This window comes from Pelodiscus sinensis, chromosome 4 (genome assembly GCF_052426305.1).
Source record: "Pelodiscus sinensis isolate ZL-2025 chromosome 4, ASM5242630v1, whole genome shotgun sequence".
Taxonomy (NCBI): Eukaryota; Metazoa; Chordata; order Testudines; family Trionychidae; genus Pelodiscus; species Pelodiscus sinensis.
In genome coordinates, this window is record NC_143055.1 from 115,860,731 (window position 1) to 115,882,510 (window position 21,780).

Consider the following 21,780-nt stretch of genomic DNA (forward strand, 5'->3'; position numbering starts at 1 on the left):
GTTATACCATTATTACATTGGCTAATGGGATGTTTGAATATATTCATTCAGTATCTCAGTTTGTTTGCTATGTTAATCTTTTCTTAAGAAAGTTAATGAATACTAAACGATTAAAAAAATCTTATTTTTAAGAAGTCTGAAGTCACCATTTAATTTGTATCTGATAAATAGACTTTAGACTTGAAGTTTATTATTCTGAATTGTACAATTCATTGATGAGACTTTAAAAAACCTTTATTTAAGTCTCATCCATATATTGTACAATTCAGAATAATAAACTCCAAGTCTAAAGTCTATTTTTTTAAAAAATCTATATTTCTCTTTTCCTTATTTTCCCCTGTATTTGGAAAAAAATGCTGTTTATGCTCTGTAAATTCTAGTTGCTCCATGTAATTCAAAATTAATTCCACTACCTCTGAACTAATTATGATAAAATTCTCTATTTAATTGAGCTAAGCATCTTGAATGAATCATTCAAACCAAAATTAAGAGCAGAATCATACGTAAATGTTTTTTTTATTTTGAAGGTGAAAACTGAGTCAAACCTGAAATGGATTGGTATTTGAGCTCTTACTTGACAAAACATGCTATAAAATCGACAGGGTTCATTACCTTAGATTTGCTGAACAGGTGTGTGAGTAGCCTCCTGCACATTAGTAGGAGCTGGACATAGTGAAGTCTTTGTGCTTTCCTCTCTGCAAGGATGCATTGTGCCAGTCTCTCTAAAGAAGGAGATGAGCATGGACAAGTCACAGCCCTGTCTCCCATCTCCACACCAGGAAACCAAATGCTGCTCACATCTGAAGGGTGACCCAACACTATCACTCCACAGACCTCTCGGAAGAATTGGGACTCCATATGGATGCCCAGATGTGCCTTATGCTCCCTTCACTCCCACCCCCATTTGTCAGTATCCACCTGTTCTCTTCTCTTAGCTTGTAAGCTTTCTGGAGCTCAAAGTGTCTTACTGTCTTTTTATTCTGTGCTTGTACCATCTCTGGGACACTGCAGTCCTGTCCATGACTGGGCCTCATAGATGCTAAACAAATAAAGGATTAATAATCTTGTGGGCATAACAGAGGAGCTAAGAGTCATTCCCCACCCATTAAAACAAATATACTTGAGTAGTCATCTTCTCACAGCATTTCAGCTATTAAAAAAAACACACACAAACTGTCATTTCTTTTCAGCAAAACAATGAGATTGCTTAGTTTTTATGGAATTGTGACCATGTGTTCCAATGCAATCAAAGTTGGGCACATAAAACCTTAAGCAGAAATCCACAACCATATAACCCACTTCTCAGGTCACTTTTGACCATCTGTTTATTTTTATCATTGCCTACACAAAGTACATTTGAAGTTTCTAAACATGCCTTAATGGGACTGGCACTTCTTGCCTTCCTTCTTCTGACTTAAATGACACCCTGCTGATTTCTGATGGTTATTGATAATAGATCTGATTTTGTCTTGATACCCTATCCTGACTTATTAACAGACTAAAAGACAAATTTCTCGCTAGCCCAAAAAGAAGATATGCCATTCTGAGGGCCAAGTGACACTAAAACTCAGTTTTCTTGTTTTGTAGATAACTTTGATGAAGTTCAGATTTTTTTTAAATCTTGGACTTTATTACGTCTTCGTAGCTGTAACAAGACAAACATTACCTATTGAAATGCAACCATCTAATTCTCAATTACATACAATTTCTGATCTGTCTCCTGCTATCTAAAGCTTTCTGCTGTCTTTATAAACAGCAGTAGGAAAAGGTTACTTGCAAGGATAAAAAGGTACTGCTGTAGAAACTATTATTACAAACTCACAAGGAACCTTAAGCTGATTGTGCCATCTGAATTGAATCTCTCTCCTTTTACACACAGGCTATGTATTTACAAGAAGCATAACAAATCAAAACCAAGACAGACATCTTAGCTCTCTTTGTAGGGTGGAAGGATTTTCTCTCATCAAAAAGGAAGAGCAGACAGTATGTAAGAATTTTACAAAATACTTCATTAAAGCTTCTATCCTGGAGAAAGTAAACAAAATAAATCTGAGTTAAATGACATTGGCAGATTTGTTTGATACTTCGCTGTACAATACTCACAATAAAATGATCAATAGATTACTTCAAGAGAGTAGGAAAATGGAGAAAAACAAGTTCTAATCTAACAGGTTCTGACAGAAAAATGCATTCCTGTCCCAACTAGGAACGTCATATGTGAGTGCAACAGTGACACCTACACAAGAGCACAGATGAATTATCCAGAGAAAATGCATATCACCACCAGTGGGATAGCCAGGATGGGACAAGTGGGTGGGTCCTGACTTCATGGTGGCAATGATGGGGCCACCTCTCTCATGGGATATGTTTACACTACACAGTTAATTCGAACTAATGGATGTTAGTTCGAATTAACTTTGATAGGTGCTACACTAGCGCTCCGCTAGTTCGAACTTAATTCGAACTAGTGGAGCGCTTAGTTCGAACTAAGTAAACCTCATTCTACGAGGACTAAGCCTAGTTCAAACTTACTAGTTCGAATTAAGGGGTGTGTAGCCCCTTAATTCGAACTAGTGGGAGGCTAGCCCTCCCCAGCTTTCCCTGGTGGCCACTCTGGCCAACACCGGGGAAACTCTATTGTCCCCCTCCCGGCCCCGGACCCCGTAAAGGGGCACGGGCTGGCTACAGTGCCCGTGCCAGGTGCAAGCCTGCCAGCACCCAGCTAGCAGACCCTGCACCTGGCACAGCTCGAGCCAGCCACCCGATGCCCCCCAGCCCTCCCCCTCTTCCCGGGACCAGGCTGGCAGCTCCCGGGAGCTTGCCCGGGACTGCAAGAGGCGGGCACCCGCCTGGTCTAGTGAGGACATCGTGGACCTCGTCCACGACCTCCGCACTAGGCACAGGAAAGCGGCCGTCCGGGGCAGGAGAGCTGCCAGCCTGGCCACCCAGGAGCAGGTGTGCATGAAAATCAAGGTGGTCCACTGAGACCCCCCAACCCTGAGCCCTGAGCTTACAATGGCCGTACTGGGTCAGACCAAAGGTCCATCTAGCCCAGTAGCCTGTCTGCCGACAGTGGCAAACCCTAGGGACCCTGGAGGGGATGGACCGAAGACAGTTACCAAGCCATTTGTCTCGTGCCATCCCTCTTCAGCCTTCCACAAACTTTGGGCAGGGACACCACTCCTACCCCCTGGCTAATAGCACTCCATGGACCCAACCTCCATCACTTTATCTCACTTCTCTTTAAACTCTGTTCTAGTTCTAGCCTTCACAGCCTCCTGCAGCAAGGTGTTCCATATGTTGACTCTTTGCTTTGTGAAGAACAACTTTCTGTTACTAGTTTGAAGCCTGCTACCCATTCCTTTCCTTTGGTGTCCTCTAGCCCTTCTATTATGGGAACTAATGAAGAACTTTTCTTGATGCACCCTCTCCACCCCACTCATGCTTTTATAGACCTCTATCCTATCCCCCCTCAGTCTCCTCTTTTCTAAACTGAAAAGTCCCAGTCTCTTTAGCCTCTCTTCATATGGGACCTGTTCCAAACCTCTGTTTATTTTAGTTGCCCTCCCCTCTCTCTTCCCCTCTCCCACCTCCTTTTCCCAGTCTCCCTGAGTTTTGTTCAATAAAGAGAGATTCTATTTTTGACCACATGTTTTCTTTATTTTGTACATCAGGAAGGGGGGCTAGGGAAGGGTAAGTGGAAGGAGGTGAGGGAGGAATGGGGCACGAGTCCCCGATGGGGAGGACTGGGCTGGCTCTGCGGGCTTCTGGGGGTGGAAGCTCTCCTGCAGCCCCCCAATTGCCCCCTCTCCCCAGATGGCAGCCTGCGGCAAGTGCAGCCGGTCTGATGGCTGAGTGCTGTGATGTGCCCAGTGTGGGTACTCAGGGCACTCCAAGCCAGGACTGCTTTGCAAGAGGGGCACCCCTGAGAACTGTCTGTCTGGGGTGGGGGTCAGGTCCCTTTAAGCACAGCCCTCAGCTAGCCTGTTGCAGCAGCTCCACGCTATAAGTCCTCATCTGATGCCCTGCCGGCACTGCTTCCGGCCATCTTTAACCTAGGTTCAGGGTCCACTTAATGTGGACATGCTAGTTCGAATTAGCAAAATGCTAATTCAAACTAGTTTTTTAGTCTGGATCCGTTAGTTCGAATTAGCTTAGTTTGAATTAACTAATTCGAACTAAGTTAGTTCGTATTAGCGCTGTAGTGTAGACATACCCATGGGGAAAGGAGAGATCGATTCAGTGGGCAGGGCCCCATAAAAATAGGGGGCCCATAAATATGTGAGCTTCCCATTGTCCACCCGGAATGCAGGGCTTGTCCTGCTATGCTCACCCAGTGCTCCCAGGGAGGAGCAGGATCAAGGTCCCAGGGTTTGTCCTGCTGTGCCCCTCCCTCTCATGGTGCTCTGAGTAAGATCAGGACGTATGGGCTTGCTCCGTTCCAGATAGTTCTCCCAGCAGGGAGCTGGATTGGGAAGCTGGGCCTTATCCAAGTTCTAGCTGGTGCTCTCAGTGGTGAGCAGGCTCTGGGCTTGCAAAGGATCAGAGTTCAATACTGGGAGCTTGTCCCACTCCAGTGCTCCTGGCAGAGTTGAAGTGCTGGGGCTTGCCCTGGCTCAAGTGTTCCAACCCCACAGCAGGAGCAGGGGTCTTACATGCCCCCAACTCTGCTCCCTGGCAGCAATGCTGGATGAGCAGAGTAGGGTAGCCCCTGACTCCATTATCCAGACCTGACTGGTGCACCAGGAGAAGAGCCAAGCCCTGTGTCTGGGCAGAAGCAGAGCCAGGACTGTGGTGGGTAGGGAGGTGGGCTTGGCCACCCATGGCTATGTCCTGATCACGACAGATGTCTTGTTAGCCACAGGGAACATGGACCCTCTGAGCTGACAGCTGCATCTCCACCAGTTTTGCTATTTGTATACTCCCCTACTCACCTCTATCCTTTTCCACCCTCCCTCCAGTCTCTTCTGAAATCCTGATTGGGGGGAGGGGGGAAGATGGTGAAGAGTGACTTGAATGTTAAAGACTGAAGCGTTCGATGGGGAGACCATAGTGAAGATACCTAGGAGGAAGACGAATGTTCATCGATAGGCCTTGGGAAGTGGAGGAAAGCAAGTAGTTTGCTGTTAAAAAAAATGAGAAGAGCAAGCAGTTTTTGTAGTTTAGTGTGTCAGAGATTCTGCCAACCCTGGTCAGTCTGAAGTTATTCTTTTTAGAGGGATCTCGGTTTCCAGGTACAAGTATATTACATGCTCCCATCTACATCTTTTTTTATGAGAAGGCAAAGTATTAAAATACTGTCTGGAAGAATCCTGCTGTCTGTGTACTATAGATAGTGAAGCTCTTCAGTGCCAGGCTTTCAATACCTGCCTTCAAACAAGAACAAAAGCAGGCTGGCAGTGGGGAGGAATTGTGTAACATGAGGGCTGCAATCTGATCCTATGTGCATTTGCAAAGTAACCCAGTGGCTGTGTGCTCATTTGGCAGGTCGCCCAGCAGAGAGGTTGTTATAGACCTCTTTTGGGAAGGTGATATTTTTTCTGGATTGAATGCAAAGAACAAAAAACTCCATTTTCAAGGTACTGTGGATTGAAAAATTGAGCGTCTCAGCTTTGGCAGTGTCCTTTGAAATACTGCATTCCTTTATACAGAAGGCCCTAACTTTTCAAAAGAAAAGGTGTGGACCTTCTTGTGAGGTTTCAAGGACTCACTGAAACCCTCCATGGTTTACTCAGCGTCCAAGTCCTCCATGGTTAACTTGGCATCCAAGCACAATGTCACAAGTCATGAGTCTCCAGAGACATCTCTTTCCAATACCACCTCACTATCTAGCATTAAACAATAAGGAATACTACAGTGGCAGCTGCTGCATTTATTTATCCCAAGCCTCTCCTGAAGACAACATATTAGCGGAATCCTGAGTCTCTAGCATAGACTCTTAATGTTAAGCACCAGCAACACAGATACACCCCCCAGACTCATTTAATTCATAATGCCAGGTTGCATTTCATGTTAAGGTATTAAACTAGGAGGGCAGGGATTGCATCCATTGGAATCACAGCTTCTTAACGTTGGCTTCCTGTTTTGTTGACATTCTTAGCAAAAGATCTTGAAAAGGCAAAACGTCAGGGGGCTTGAGACTAATAGTCACATTTTAAAAAGAGGTTGTATTAAATAGTATCATTTTAAAAGGAATGGATGGGTTAGAAACATGATCTCAATGAGGAGTAAGTGACAACTTAAACAAAGAAGCCAACTGTGCTTAATTTCAAAGGAATTTGGTATTATCAAATTGTTTATCATTATAACGCTAATGCATCTGCTTCATCTTTGTGTAGTTACCTAGACAACTTTGCTTGATCCACTCTTCTGTAATAACCCCCATCTGCTGCACTCTGTCTATCATTCCTTTTGCTGTAACATATTGTGACAGAGGCTTCATTTACCTAAACTTATCTTGGCAACTTGTACTTCATTAAAGAGAATCCTGCAAGCATCAGTTAAAGCTTTCTTATCTGGCCATGCATAGCTAAGCTTCATAAATCATTCTTTCACTTTCCATTTTGCAGCTTCTGGAAAGGTAACATTATTGAATTCGGATCACTGGAATAGAGCAGTACTAAAATGTTTATTGACCAGCTTTTAGGCACTGAGCTCTGCTTTGAATGCAGACAGTAATATTAGCTTAAGCTTTTGAATTTAAAAGGGATGTCATCACTAAGTTTTATACATTGCTATAAATATCAGTTGATGGCAGGCCACTTGAGCAAGCTGCTACCAACCTAGCAACAGCAAAATATTATTAGCATACAATTCCTTCCTTGTCCTCCTTACTTAGCACCTGCAGATTTAGGTTTATACATACTTTGAACCAATGTTCCTTCTAATCTTTCCAATCCATGTGCAGCATATTTTTTTTTTTATGAGCATGGAGGCTTGTATAGAAATAAAACCCTAGCTGCGGGCCCTCTGCTAATCAGCTGGGCAGCATTTGAATCTCTCCTGACCAGCCACACAAGTATACAGCTTACAGGAAATGCTGCCTTGGATCAGAGCGTCAGGTACAGCTGAGAAGCAAACTGTGCAACGAACTCTGGAAACGTGGAAGATAAAAGTACTTTAAAACGAACTTCTGTACTCCCCAGATATTACTGCTGGATTTGCACCCTGCCAGACACCTGCTGAAAGTTAGAGTGGAGAGTGACCACTGGTTATCAGTGGAGTTGCTCCCGGTTTGCACTAGAGAGAGAAGAACCCTTGCAGTCACCGTAGTGTAGACGTCAGTGTTAATCCCATATTATAGGCAATGCAGTTTTCTGACAAAAACTGTTAACAGAAGGAAATGATGGGTCATAGTCTCAGACAGAGCTGCACGCATTTGCATCAGCTGTTCCTGCATCTTCTGTGTTGGGTGAGGAGACAAATCATGCAAACAAATGGCAAGGCTGCTGAGAGCAATCCCTCTAGACCAGAATGTGAAGAGGACATAGCTGGCCAAGCACTCTATTCCCATGCTCCAGACCAGGTCCCTACAGAAAGGGCCTCAACACCTAGTGGGACCATCTATGCTCTCTTCTCTTTTCTGTGGCCCTCCCACACTGAGAAATCGAGCTTTACCACCTCAGCTGCCAGTAGAAGAAACCCTGCAATATGGCTCCTATGGAGTCACACAGATGGGGGCAGGCCAGAACTGTAGGGGGCATTAGTGCCAATTTGGAAGCACCTGACCTTCATGCAGATGGTCATGTGTTCCCTGTGGATCTCTGAGATCAGCTGATCTTGATGGCTGTGATTACTGCTTCTTCCATGGGAACCTAATGAAGACTTCCCCACTATGGGCCCCCTTCCGTGAGTTTTAAAAAGGAAACGTTTGTTGGGCCAGTGATTACTGGTGCACAATTTAAAAACAGGAATGATTCCTTTCCAGCCATAGAAACTGCTCCCTGAGTTGTTGGAATATTTTTAAACTGACAAGAAGTTTTTATCACTTTTTTTTAATCTTGGAATTTAGCCAACATTTAAGTAATGCAGAATTATTTTCAGCTAAGAATAGTGTTATCAGTTCAGATAGAAATTTTCTCGGCTATAAAGCTGCATCTTTTAATGGAATATAATACCAACTAGGCAATTAGCCCATCATAAAACGGGATTTTCAGGTCTCTCCTCCACATCGGTCTTCTCTCCTGAGCCTCCGGTCTCTCACACTGTCTCTCTCTCTCATCCTCCTACTGCCTCTCTGTCTCTCTCTTTCTCTTCTCCTCCCCCTCCTGCTTCTCACTCGGTGGACCGCGGAACCCAAACGGTCGCTTGTGTCACTTGCTCCCATGCGGCGGCCTGGCTGAGCGACGCAGAAGTCAGCCAAGCGCCATGGAGAGGCGAAGAGGGGTGGGGAGGTGACGTTCACGGCCAGGGGCAGGGCCTGGAGCCACTGTCACGCTGCACGTCACCACCCTGCCCCCCTTCACCTCCTGCCGTGGCGCTCAGCTGACTTCTGCGCCGCTCAGCTGGGCCACCGCAGGGGAGCAAGCAGCGCAAGTGGCCGTATGGGCCCCGCACTCCCCATGCAGCACGGGCCACCCAGAGGGAACAGCCAGCACTTCAGGCAACAGTGCCGCTCAAAGGGAACAGCCAGCATTTCAACGTTACAGAGTCACAGACATTGGACTACTATATATACACGATAATTTCATTTGATCTGGGGTATTTGTTTGCTTTAAAAGGTTTACATCAAATATAAGTAAGCTCAATTTACAAGACCAGTAAAAAGAAGAAGTTATTTATTTTGGCTCAAGAAGCTCAGGGTTTGTTTTAAAAAAGCCAAACATACCACTGACTGTATAATTCTCTATCATTTTGATCCTGTCAGGGACAATAGGTATCATCAGAGATGTTGTCTAAAAGAAGGGAGGCTTAGTAATCCTCTTTTTAGGATAAATATATACATTTAGGTGTTTTCCAAGGTAGCTAAGACAGTTTCAGCCAACCAGAAAGTACAGCTCAAATTCAGAACTGGCATTACTTCCATAGGTGTCTCTGGGCTAAATTCAGTTGTAATGTGAATAGTGCAATAGGGTGAGGATGAAATGGCTGTAAGTGGTAAAAAGTGTGCAACTTTCTTGGATCTGAACAGACAGTGGCCATGCAAATGAGTTAACCTACATGCCAAAAGCAGTGCAACAGCAAAAGCCAACCCCATCATTTCCATTCGCCGATCAGTAACACGGGCAAACTATTTATCTAGCCTGTCAGTTAGATGGAACTAGAGCTATGCCAATTAGTGCCATGTAGCCACACACCAAGTGGAGCTAAGCATTTGATCTGAAATCTGAAGCATGCATGAATCTCAGGCCTCATTTGCAAAGATTCAAGGGATGAGGTTTTTTCAATATCTAGGGAGCTGATCAACCTCCTTCTCCCTCTATGGCCAAGTGAACCTCATGGGACTAGTTTACTTCCAGCTCCTGTAAACCCAGTGGCAATGGAGGCTTATGTAACATATGTAAAAAACCTTCAGGTAAAAGAATATATATATATGAGCAAAATATTATCTCCCATTAGAAATGATTGATCAAGTTCAGGACTATAAAAATTAACATTCAGCTTGATTTTTTTCTGCCTGTGGAAGTCTTGTAGAAAATACTTCTCCCTAATGGAGATGTAAAGATATGCTGAAGTTAATACAGATCATAATTTTAAAACAATTCACTGAACAACGCTATCACATTTCCTTGCAAACTGCACTCTTAAGAATTTTGTAACTAGAAGATACACATGGCCATATAGTTTAGATAATCGCTATCCATTTCAACAGTTTTAAAAGTCCTCGCTACCACTGTATAACCAAAAGGGTATGCATACATACACACAAATCGAGCCCAAGGTACGGCCTGACCAGACTACTGCCCGGGGCGCCCCATTGTAGAGGGTGCCATGCAGCGAGGCCTGACCGGGTGAGGGCGGGTCCATGTATGCGCCGGGGCGCACGGGCGCCATGCACCCGGGGGCAGGGCTGTGCATGCACCACACTCCCTGGGGTGGCGCCGCACTTCCAGGGCACACAAATGGCTCGGGCCGGCGCTGAATATACAATAATAGGCTGTGCTACCGGCCCTGATTATTAAAGTTGTTCAACACTTCTCATTAGAGGACCCTGTTTTCAAGTGCTTTTAACTTTGCCAAACTTGGGCCATTCAGACTGCAATCTTACCTGAAAAACATTGGAGTTTGGGGAGAAGACTTTTAGCCAAAAAGGTTGAATTTTTTTAAAAAAATGAGTCTAGAGAAATATATGTTCCACCAGTGTTGAAAATTCTGGTTACTGTGTATTTGAGATGCTTTGGTTCTACTATGCTTTGGAGCAGAGGCTAGAAATTTGGCAGGAAGGTAGCTTACATATTAGGGACATTCTGTTGGTTGACCCCATATAAATCTGTCCAAATCTGCCCAAATGGTGGTAAGCCTTTGAAAAGCAGTAGTTTGTACATATTCATTGAAGGCATCCGATAGTTTGGTATGTTGGGATGTGCGGATGGGCAGAATTTTTCTTGAGACTGCAGTGTAGGCCATGCTAGTATTGGGAACCGAGAGCAAATAACCCAGCTTTCCTTTGCTCTCAGTGTTGGTCCCAGGCAGCGTGGAAAAGGAATCTGTCAGTTGTGAGTGCAGAAGGGCCAGGACCTTTCCTGGAAGATGAAGGGAAGGGAAACCAGGATTGGGTGGGCAAGAAACTTGTATTGAGAACCAGTGAGGAAAAGGGGAAATGCAGTAAGTGGAAAGAAAAAAAAAACTGATGCAGGTGGAGAATAGGCACTGGTTGGGCAAAGAGCCTGGGAGATGGGCTATGGAGGCCAGGAAAAACAGACTGAATTAAAGATTGGATGAAGAGTCTTATACGTAAACTGGGATCAAGTAGGATAGGAAAGGTGGGCAATAAGAGATGAAGGGGAGAGAGAGAGAGAACAGAGAGCCCAGAAGGGCAGAATAGGACTGGCTGAGCAAGAAATATCAACAGGAAATGGTATGACTGGGCAAAAAAAAGGGATAGGGGCAAAGGGAGACTGGAACTGGAAGCCAAGAATGTAAGGCTAGAACTAGCTGTAGTGGTTTTTTCAAATTCTAGGTGTTTGTTATAGAACATTGAAATTTGGTTTCAACACTGACAATGTCCAAAATGAATTATTGTTCTCCACAGAGCTCTAACCATAACATGTATATGAAAGGGGTTCAAGTGAAGCCTGTACAGAGAGACAATCTTAATTCTGCGGTGTTTGTCTTTGCAACATTCACATTTTGACATAGCTTGTTTCATATACACATGATTGAATGGGGACAGAGCTGCAAAAAGTCCTGTCTCATCATAGGATTGTGTAATACGTTTTTCTTTTGCCCTGCAGACTAAAACAATCGATTCTGCATGATATGGTGCAATTTCATGTGTGGAGGATTGGTTCAGGCTTTGATCTTCTAGCAAAGTCTTAGAAGTATAAAGCAGAAAACTGGCTTTGGCAAAAATTAAAGTTCTTGCACAAAGCAGTCACTTTCCATGGAATATTTAGACTTTTGAAAAACTGAACTCTTGAAAGAACATATTTTAGCTAAAACTGAAATATTTCAACTCTGAAATGCTTTCACTTTTCTTGGAGCGTTGTAGTTGCCTCCACAGCTGGACTTAATCTCCTATGATGCACCACAATGATACAACTACTCTCATGCACAGCCTCCCCTCATCATGCGGCAAGACACTGGCGCAAAGATGTAATCCAGCCACAGAGCTCAACCTAGAGAAGAGAATGGGATCGTGAGCTACCAGGACCATAACTCCCTTAAGGCTCCCCAGTTGCATTTCCAAATCTAAATTTTTTTTGCTAAATCCTTGAAGTTTTCCGTGGAAAAAGCCTCCTTCCATTTTCTGACAGTCTAGCAGCAACTTTTTTTAATTTTCTGAATCAACAGATGCAACTCCTTTTGAAACAAATGCGAAGTATGATCTGATTTCCTCTATGCTATTTTGACTATGAATGCATCCCAGTATAATTTCAGTAAAGGTTTTACTACTTCATGTTTAGTAGCTGTAATAAAATGTCCAAAGCCTGCATTAGATGTGAGCAGCTATTAGGACCTAGAGCTGGTTGGGAATTTTCCAACAAAATGGATTTTCATTGGAAGGCATCAGTTGACTCCAAAACTTTTCATAGGAATGCCTGTTCAAATGAAGCATTCACCAGAGAAAGGTTCTATGAATCAAAATGGAATTTCTGGTCAAAAGCAGAGAGTGCCATCCCAGACTATTCAATAAGGTTAAGTCTAAACTAAAAGCCTCTTTTGAAAGAGATCATCTAGTCTGCCACAAGACTTTCAAAAAAGCAGATACCTATCTGCTTTTTTGAAAGACAGCACCAGGCAATCTGGACTCTTTCTTTCGAAAAAGCTCTGTTTGTGTTCAAGAACGCCTTTTTTCAAAAGAGCTCTTCTGAAAAAAAGATGTTCTTCCTCGTAAAATGAGGTTTACCACTGTTGAAAAAACTGCCGTGTTCTTACGATTTAATTTCAAAAGCACATGACGGCGGTCTAGACGCAGGTGACGTTTTTTTGAAAAAGAGGCCACTTAAAAAAAATACTCTGTAGTCTAGACATAGCCTGCGTAGTTAGGGCACTTAAGTTGAACCTCCGACTCCCACATTTATTTCCTACTCTGCCCAATGTTAATCCAAAATTTGAACCTCATTCTTTTCCATACCATGCAAGGGCCTTAGCCAGTTTTCAGATATTGTTTTCATCCTAATGGGGAACAGGAAAGTGCTAGAAGTCATGAAAGTTTTCATGGGAGAAGAGAACCATTTTCCATATGCCTCTTTACTCAAACTTTCATTTCTAGCCTGCTTCTAATTCTACCTGGGTTCCATATAGGACTCAAGGGGGAGAGGAAGGCTTCTCTTCTATCCCTCCCCCAACCCAATAAGCTTGCACAATATTCGGCACAGTTTAGCTCTTTGGAAATATTTGTGACTAACTATATAGCTTCCAATGCTCCCTTTCAACTCTTTAGTAGCTTGCATTCCCACATATTCACAATGCACACAACCCCTATGTACCTAAAGGTTGCCCCCTCACATTACTGAGCAACCCATTCTCCAGTGAGCCCTAGAAGCAGATGTTTCTCTTGGCAATAATGTCTCTTCTGAATCTGCCTCACTGTACTGGATAGCTTCCAGGACTGTGTTTTATCCAAATCCGCCACTCATCTTTAGCTTGTATACTTCACCAATTTTTGTGCTACATAGCCAAGCAATGAGGAATTCTCCAAAATATAGGCCAGTGGCAAATGGATCAGAAAGGATGATGGGCTGTTGGAAAGCATGCAACTGGTGGCTGGACTAGGGCTTTAGTAGGTGCATTGGGCTCTGACTGCATAAACACCTCTGGGACCACACAGATACACAGCCAGAAGTGGAAGTAATTTTTAGACTGATTAGTATTCTGTCATCTATATCCTTTGCCTCTCTCCCCATTTATATAATCAAACTCACTTTTAGAAGATCAGTGTACTTGCTCCATTATGAACTTCAGCAATGGCAAGTCTGCAAATATGGCACCAAATGAGCTTTCCTTGATGTTTCAAATGAGAACCAGCAAGATGGAAATGCATCATTTTAGTCATGGAGCCAGCCAGCCCTCATCTTCCTATAAGAAAGTAATGCTCCCAGTTTGCCAAGACTACAAATTACAGTTTGCTGTAGTTTAGCATAATCCTTAAAACCTTTGAGAATCAAGGCATATTGAAAAATCCATTTTGCTGGCTACATTAAAAAAAAACCTCTTAAAAGCATCAAGCTCTTTTGTGCCAAGTGGAGAAAATGCAATGAAAGGTGAAAAGACATTACTATAGAGTAAACTATTTGCCTTTAATAGGGTTTCCTCCAGTGTTATTAAATGTGTATTTTTCTGACAACAGTGATTTCATTTTGCATGATAAAAGCCCTGTATATCATCATCTAATCTTTTTCTCCAAAAAGATATTGGGTTTTGAGAAAAAGTGATTCTCCACAATGCAAGATTTTTTTCTCTTCATTTGATGGCCACCAGCAGTTGTAATCACATTGCTGTTACCACAAAGAGTTTAATCAAGATCAGCCACCTGATGATAGAGCAGTCATATTCTGCACCATAAGAAAGGAAGCATTTTAAAACACACACATACAAAAAAATCACATTTTTTCTAATGCTAGTAAGGAAATATGCCAGCTGCTAAGATGTTATCAGGACCAACCCAACTCCTATGATGTCACCAGGGTTGTGGTGGAACAGCGGGGGAAGTGGATAGAGCAAAAAGTTTAATTGGTGAATCCCTCCAAATCCAAACTCTTTGGGCCAGATCCTCACAAGATGTAAATTAGCACAGAGCCATTGAACTCAATGGACTCATGCAGCTTACGTTGCTGAGATTCTGGTTTGCTAAATGCACACCATGAAAAGCCCCTTCCTGTTGCATTTTATCCTGCTTGCATTTATACAGGCTGAATCTCCCTGGTCCAGCATCCTTGAGACCTGACTCATTCCCGAATGAAGGAATTTGCCAGATCAGTGGAGGGCCCCTGCCACTGGCCATCCAGGCCACTGCACCTCCCTCCAGCTAGCTCCACTCCAGCCCTGCTGCTATAGGGCTTGGGCCCCTTCTGCCAGCTGGCTGGGGCTCTCTGGGGACTGAGCTCCCCAGCTGCCACAGCCCAGCTTCAGTAACATGCAGCCAGGCCTTCCTGGAGATGGGGTTCCATGGCTGCTTCACTGTGCCACGTCCAGCTGGAGTTTCCTATTTCTATGGCTGCCCCACTGTGCCACGCCCAGCTGGGGCTCCCCAGGATGGGCCTTGCCAGTCCCAATGGTGGGGCTCCCCGCTGCTGGGTTCCCAACCAGTTTGCACTCTTGGGTGCAGTGCTTTCTAGTCTAGCAACATCTGTGATCCTGCCAGACCACAGACATTGCAGGACCAGAGAGTCCTGGATTTAGGAGCTTCAACCTGTTTTACTCAATGGCCATACACATTGCCACACAGGATCTTCTCATTAATTCCAGAAAAACTGCCATCAACAAATACCAATGATAAATCTCTAACCAAACAGATTATATCTTTCCATACCCTGGAATCCAAAAGAATACATTCTAAACATGGTGAACAAGTATCTCTCACACAGTGTCTTAAAGCCAACAAAAGTACAAAACTCAGGTTTTGCAGACTTAATGAGGGTCTGTATTTAAAAGCTCTACCCTGATGGTCTATTTCTATCCATTCCCATAAATTCAACCCAGTAACCAAAAGGCTTCTTTCAGTCTCATGTTGTCCCATTAGTGCTTTACTTGTGCACTATTTAATTTCATCATCTTACCTTTTAGATTACTGTTCCTACTCAATACATGCTAGTCTGTTAACATCAGGGTGAGTGTAAAATTAAGACTCTGTACTGGGGGATGAAGAAAACCCCTGTCAGGGAAGGACTTTTTTTTTTAATGATCTCAGGTTGCTGAAGTGGTTAGTTGCCTACTTATAATCAGAACTATTCAAAAACTTTTCGATTACATATTTTCTTGTTGAAACCAAAAATGTGTCATGGAAACAGACAGAAATGTCATCAATGCTACCTGGAATATCCAGCCTGAACTATCCTGCCACTGGCCAAGTGGTTAAGACATTGGCTCAGTACCATGGACACAAAGGTTCAGGTCTCTGCTCTCAGCTTCATTTGACACTGGAACAAAACTCAGTCTAAATCCTCATCCATCATGCCCTGTGAAATGAAACAGAATCTTCCGGCCAGCTCTGCTCATGCTGTGGACCTGCTTAGGTCTTTGGGTGTATGTGTGATTTGATTGCTTTTTTATAAAGGGAAAAAGGAGACTTATCTCCTGCCCTCCAACTCTGCCTATTCCTGGTCCATTCTTGGTGTTCTAGGGTTAGTACCAGGTACAGCACATGAAGAGTGCGTTTCCACAGCACCCTAAACTCGAAATAAGATACGCAATTTGAGCTATGCAAATTGCGTATCTTGTCTTGAATCTATTTTGAAATTTGGTGCATTTACACCAATTGCAGCTACACAATTCACATGCCTCAGCTTCAAGTACAAACTTGAGTGCTTTACTGGACTGGAGACTTAAACTATTACAGGAGTACAAGTTTAGGAACTAGGCTAATTTTAGTTCTTATGTTAGAGCTGAAATAGATTTCCTTTTTGGCATTGGTAAAGTCATTTCTTCCACCTACCCCTCTATTTTCTATGAACATTATCCCTTTTTAAGTCTAAAAACAAACTAGTTCACAGGGAACAGATTAAAAAGGTTTGAAGATGAAAGACATACTTGACTATAACTAAATATTATGAAATACAATTTGATTCCCATGTTAATACCATGTAGTGCAATATATCCACAATATTGTTTATTATACTTCACCGTAATGAAGTTTATAATGAAAATTAAAGCCATTTATGACTGAAGCCAGACGATTACTTAATAAGACTTTCAGGTACCATGATGGGGAAAGAATGGGTTAAATAAGACCTGAAAAAGAAAAGAATATTATTTTAAAGTGCTACTACTTCATTCATAACATTCATTTTTACGGATAGTAAAACCGTCATTTAAACAAAAAAATCAAACCAAACCCCAATAGAAATGTGTCTTACACACTAGCAAAAGTTCATATATAAACTCTAAAACAAAAATACATGCCTTTTGGGAACATGTATACTTCATTTTCTTTTTCCACAGAAATCATGTATTGCATGTAAATACGACTGTCCCTCCATAGTCAATAACTCTAGTGCCTGTTTTCCTGTGCTTTCTCAACTCTGCCCTACTGAACTGATGAATCCTAAGGACCAGTAATATCAGCAACAACAGAGTTGGCACCAGAACCCATTATGAAATGTGAAGGATAATACTGGATTCACAGCTTCTGCAGAATAGTTTGTTTTCTCTCAATTTCTAATTGCAGGATAGCTAGAGGGACAGGTGGGTATTTCGAGCTCTGTTAAGCACTAAAGTTTTAGTGTCTCTCTGGACATGGATTTGGATTGATGACTGATGTGTCATCAGCTGCTTGGTAATACTGAAACATTACATAAATAATGTGGACAGGTTCCCATAAACCTTCTCCCCTGTACCTCTATCAGCAGCAAGCTAACATAAAGCCTTGTTTCTAATTAAACTACAGTGCAGGGGAAAACACATAAATTGATTTGACCATGGAGTTGAATTGTTGGGTAAACAGATAATCAGTGTTGGGGAGGCAGGAGATAGTAAAGTGACAATGAGCAATATCAGGGTGAACACATGGCTGAGAAGTGGCAACAATTTTTCACAAAATTGCAAGAAACCCTAGTTTTGCAAAGAAATAGTCAGGCAATTGGAATCCAATACCAGTTTAGTAAAAGAACCATGTTGCCATGGACACAGGCTGATTCAAATAAACCAGATGGCTTTTAGACTGGACTTGCTAAAACAATGTCGTTATTTCAGGAACATTAGAACACAGTTTTAACATTTCAGAAGCTGAAAGGATTCACCAGCCCAAAGTAATACGTTGTCACCACTACACTGACCTTGAAATCCAGGACATTGGCTTGTTCTTGGACTACTCTATGAAGAAAAAAAAAGCCATAGTCAAATAGAAGATTTATTCCAGCAAATTCCAGATCAAAATACCAGGACTTCATAGCTTTACAAAATGACTTGAAAGGTGAGATGCAAGCAGGGAGATTACCAAAATACTTACAATGAGATCCCCGGGCATATGTCTGTAAGGATATATGTACAATGAATGGCTGAGTCTTTCTGCTCATGAAATTTAATAAACTCAAGTCAACATACAAGCTAGGCTTTTCCAGAGTGAGAAAAATTAACAGAGCTTGTCTGATGCTATTTAATAATACTGTTGAAATTGCCTTTCAGCAAGGTAATACATTGCCTTTTAAAGCTGTTAATAAGCACATTTTATGAGGGAAAGATCTAACTCTGAAAGATTCAGCACAAGGTGGGGACTGGCACACAAGAGTACATGGGGGTACACACCTACCCCAGACTTTCATGCAGCTGCGTTGCATTTGCACAGTGCCTGACATGCTTACTCAAACTGCATGCACACACTTTTGCACAAGTGCTTCTAAATATATAGGCTGAAAAAAAATAGAAAGCAGTCCAATAGGAAGAATATGAACCCTCCTTCTTGACCCAAACCAGCAAAGTACTTGTGTGTGTTTTTAAGCACATCATTAGAATTAAATTATTTCAGAGGACTCTACACATGTGCTTTGTGTTACATCCACACCCAAGTGCTTTACTGGATCAGACAACTAGAATAAAATTGCCTAAAAATGTACACCACCCCCCCAAAAAAATCAATCAATAAAAAAAATTCCTATTTCATTTTTAAGTCATTGATTCCTTTTAATACCACAAGGAAATCCTGTTAGTTCAAGATCATTTCTCTTCAAGCAAAGAAGAGGAAAGTCCACTTGCATGTGGGTGTAGGTAGTGGAAAGGGAGTCCCCTGATTCTTCAATATGAATTGTTATCTTCATGAACTTTCTGAAGGGCTGGAGGTGGATCCAGGGAGCAGTCACAATTCACAAAGGGTATGTCTACACTACCCTCCTAGTTCGCACTAGGAGGGTAATGTAGGCATACCGCACTTGCAAATGAAGCCCGGGAAATTCAAATCCCGGGCTTCATTTGCAATTGCGGTATGCCTACATTACCCCGCTAGTTCGAACTAGTGGGGTAGTGTAAACATACTCCTAGAGTGCCTGTGTGCTAGACAGCCCTTGTTCAGCACCTTTGAGCCGAACAGCCTGTCCACATTACCAAAGTCCTATTCTGGCTTCCATCAGCCTTGGTTACAACTAGCAAGGTAACCCCACACTCCCAGTCCCAAAATTTCCCTAAAAGAGAATGTGTCCTGAATTGTCCAGTCCATTCTTGGATCACTCAGATAATAAGATTAATGACTCATTTGAAGAGAGCAAAGCATATTACAGCTTATTAACTAGGGTAAACAAACTCTTCCCCTCAAACAGCACTAAAGTCGTTTATAGTAAAAACTGGATGAATTTATGAACCCTGGAAAATAAGATTAAATGATGCCAAATGAAAGGAATGAAGTTAGAAAGGGTTTGAAATGGACAGGAGGAGTGCTGACCAGCACCCAGCGACTAAGGGATTAAACTCAGGTCGCTAGTAAGGGTGTTGGCCAGAGTCCAAGAGGACCAATAGGAATAAAATGCTGAAATTTGAATAGTATAAGGTACCTTGCCTGCTTTCTTTGTGTGGGAGAATTAAACCAGGAGTTGAGAGACATAGAATGATTTAAACCCAGGCAGGACTACAATGCTTCCAAGGAATTCAGGGCATGGAAGTGAATTGAACCAAGAAAAGATTGGAAGTTAGTAAAGAGAAAGAGAATCTAGTCACAATCTGGTATTTTCTTTATTTGGTGGTTTGGTTTGAACTGCTCTGTGTGAATCTATGCCTCCCTTCCCATTTACCATCTAAACATTGTTTCCAGAGATTTTCTCTGTATTTCAATTTGTTTTCCTTGGTTGCTCTATAACATCTAGCAATCAAGTATATCTTTTGTTTTGTACTAAAAATCACTTTTTAAGGTGATGGTTTGATTCTTGTGTTCTGGAAGGTGCAGGAGGTCTGTCTGTGTGTCTGCATGCCTCAGACTGAGAGGTCAGCTACCAGAGACTGCAGCTTGTTTGTTTGTTCTTTCCAGCTCTCTTGTCGCAAAAGAGCTTGACGTGCCCCTGGGGGAGAATTCAAGTGTTTGCCCCTGGTTTTAGGGATAAAAAAAGTCACTTGATGGTGGCAGCAACCCCCCCCCCCAAAATCTGTGTATTTGTGATTATGGGGGAAGTTTTTGTAATCAGTACCTGAGTGGCAAAGTATATTAAAAGTCTTTGCAGGCCCCCACCTTCTGCACTCGGAGTGCCAGAGTGGGGCTCAGTCCTGACAGGGTTATAAAGAAAATAAAAGCAAAAACATGTACCTTAAAAGCTCTAAAATAACCTAGGAAAGTATTGGCTTTGTTTGAGATTGCCTGATTGCTGAGGAAATTCTCTGCCCAGCCATGGCTGACTTTTCCTATAAAGGGCCTTCCACAGAAGGATAAACTGCTGGCTTCCCTTATCTTCTCAGATGAAAAATCTTTGTCTAAGCAGCTCCCCTATGTTCAGTCTCCAGAGGCTTGAACTACACCCTTTGTGGTGGAAGTGCCCAGCTTTTTCAGCTTTCAAGAGTTCTGGCAACTTGTGTCTGTCTAGCGATGGATGCCAAAGATGGGTTCTGTCTTAGCTTACATTTACCAAAGTTCCATTACCTTGTTTCAAGTGGTAGGATGACTTCATGCTGTTCTGCCCTTTTTATGGGCTTCCCGTCCGCTTGTAATGGACTTCTATTGTTTTGATTCAAGCATGATTAGTTTACTTGGAAAACACATAGTAGTTGTGACGGTCTTTCCTGTCTGAGAGAGAGGTATTTCTCCTTTTGATGGGCACAGAATGTAAAGCCTAATATCAGTGAGTAATCATAATTCCTTATGTAATGTTGGGTGCATATGCTTCGCACTCTTGCCAGATATTTTCATAAAACCTTTATATAACACCTCAGTAATATATGATATTGAATTGATTCAATTCAATTGATTCAATTACTTATGACTTGAGGTTCAAGTCTCTTGTCTTTATGTTCTGATAAAGTTTCTCTTCCCTGCAGGAAGTCATCTTTTCTCCCATTTTGTTTACCTAATATGTTAATAGACCTTTTCTTACTCGGCTTGACAATCCAGCTGGTCACTCTTGTCTAGGACAGAGCTGTTTACCAACTCACCCAGATGTGTCTGATTTAAACATGTTAGTCCCTCCCACATATATCTATAACTCTCAGTACACACGTCATACATACATCATGCAAGAACAAGGATCAGTACATTAGTTTTCCAGTGATATGTTACATAACACCTTTTACATATAGATTAAAAAGGTCAGAAAGTTGGGATTCAAATGGCCTGACAATTGAGTGTAATTTAATACAAATTACCAGTAAGCGTGGTGCCCTCCGGCACTGGCAGGCTCTTTAGCTCACACCCACCTTCTTGAAAGGGTGCCTGAGAGGTGTAATTAGTTGATATCTATATAGTGCTTTAAGTGTGATAAAAACGGTAAGCATTATTATTTCCATGAAAAGATCATTTAGCTCCAGTTTCAAAAACACTTACCTACTTATCTACTAAAACATAAGGTAAGTTTTCTCTTTGTTTAGCTGGCAGCAATAAGAAAGGGGAAAACTTGGGAAAGGGGAGGGGGGCATGAAATCACCGCAATTAAAAGTACTTTATCAGATGGAGAACAGAGAGAGATGGTAGGAGAAAGCAGCCCATAAAGTGGTCACTTAACTACAGTTGCTCTTCTCTGCTCTTCTCAAGGACCAGCCCTAGAAAAATGCATGCAGGGGGAAAAAATCCTATGAAAGGGTAAACTTGCACTACGTGAAATATTGGGGAAAGGTAAAGTAGTTATAAACATATTTAAGGGATGATTTTTCTGTATGGTGTGCTGTTCTATCACAAAACTTGAGATGAATACAAAACTTGAGATGTATTCATACCCAATAATAATGTTCAGCAGGGAAATTCAGAGAGGATTTGTCACCTAGGGTATGTCTACACTACCCCGCTAGTTCGAACTAGGAGGGTAATGTAGGCATACCGCACTTGCAAATGAAGCCCGG

General features: G+C 42.4%; 1 long non-coding RNA gene across 1 annotated transcript in view; it reads right to left on the minus strand.

Annotated features, from left to right (window-relative positions):
* Nucleotides 1-3,445: 3,445 nt before the first annotated feature.
* LOC142829538 (uncharacterized) overlaps nt 3,446-21,780 on the minus strand; it is an 87,469-nt gene continuing 69,134 nt past the window's right edge. Inside the window, exons 2-3 of the long non-coding RNA XR_016349489.1 lie at nt 17,595-17,631; nt 3,446-5,062 (exon numbers count right to left, since the gene is read on the minus strand). This is a non-coding gene — a long non-coding RNA (uncharacterized LOC142829538). The remainder of the gene's footprint in view (nt 5,063-17,594; nt 17,632-21,780) is intronic.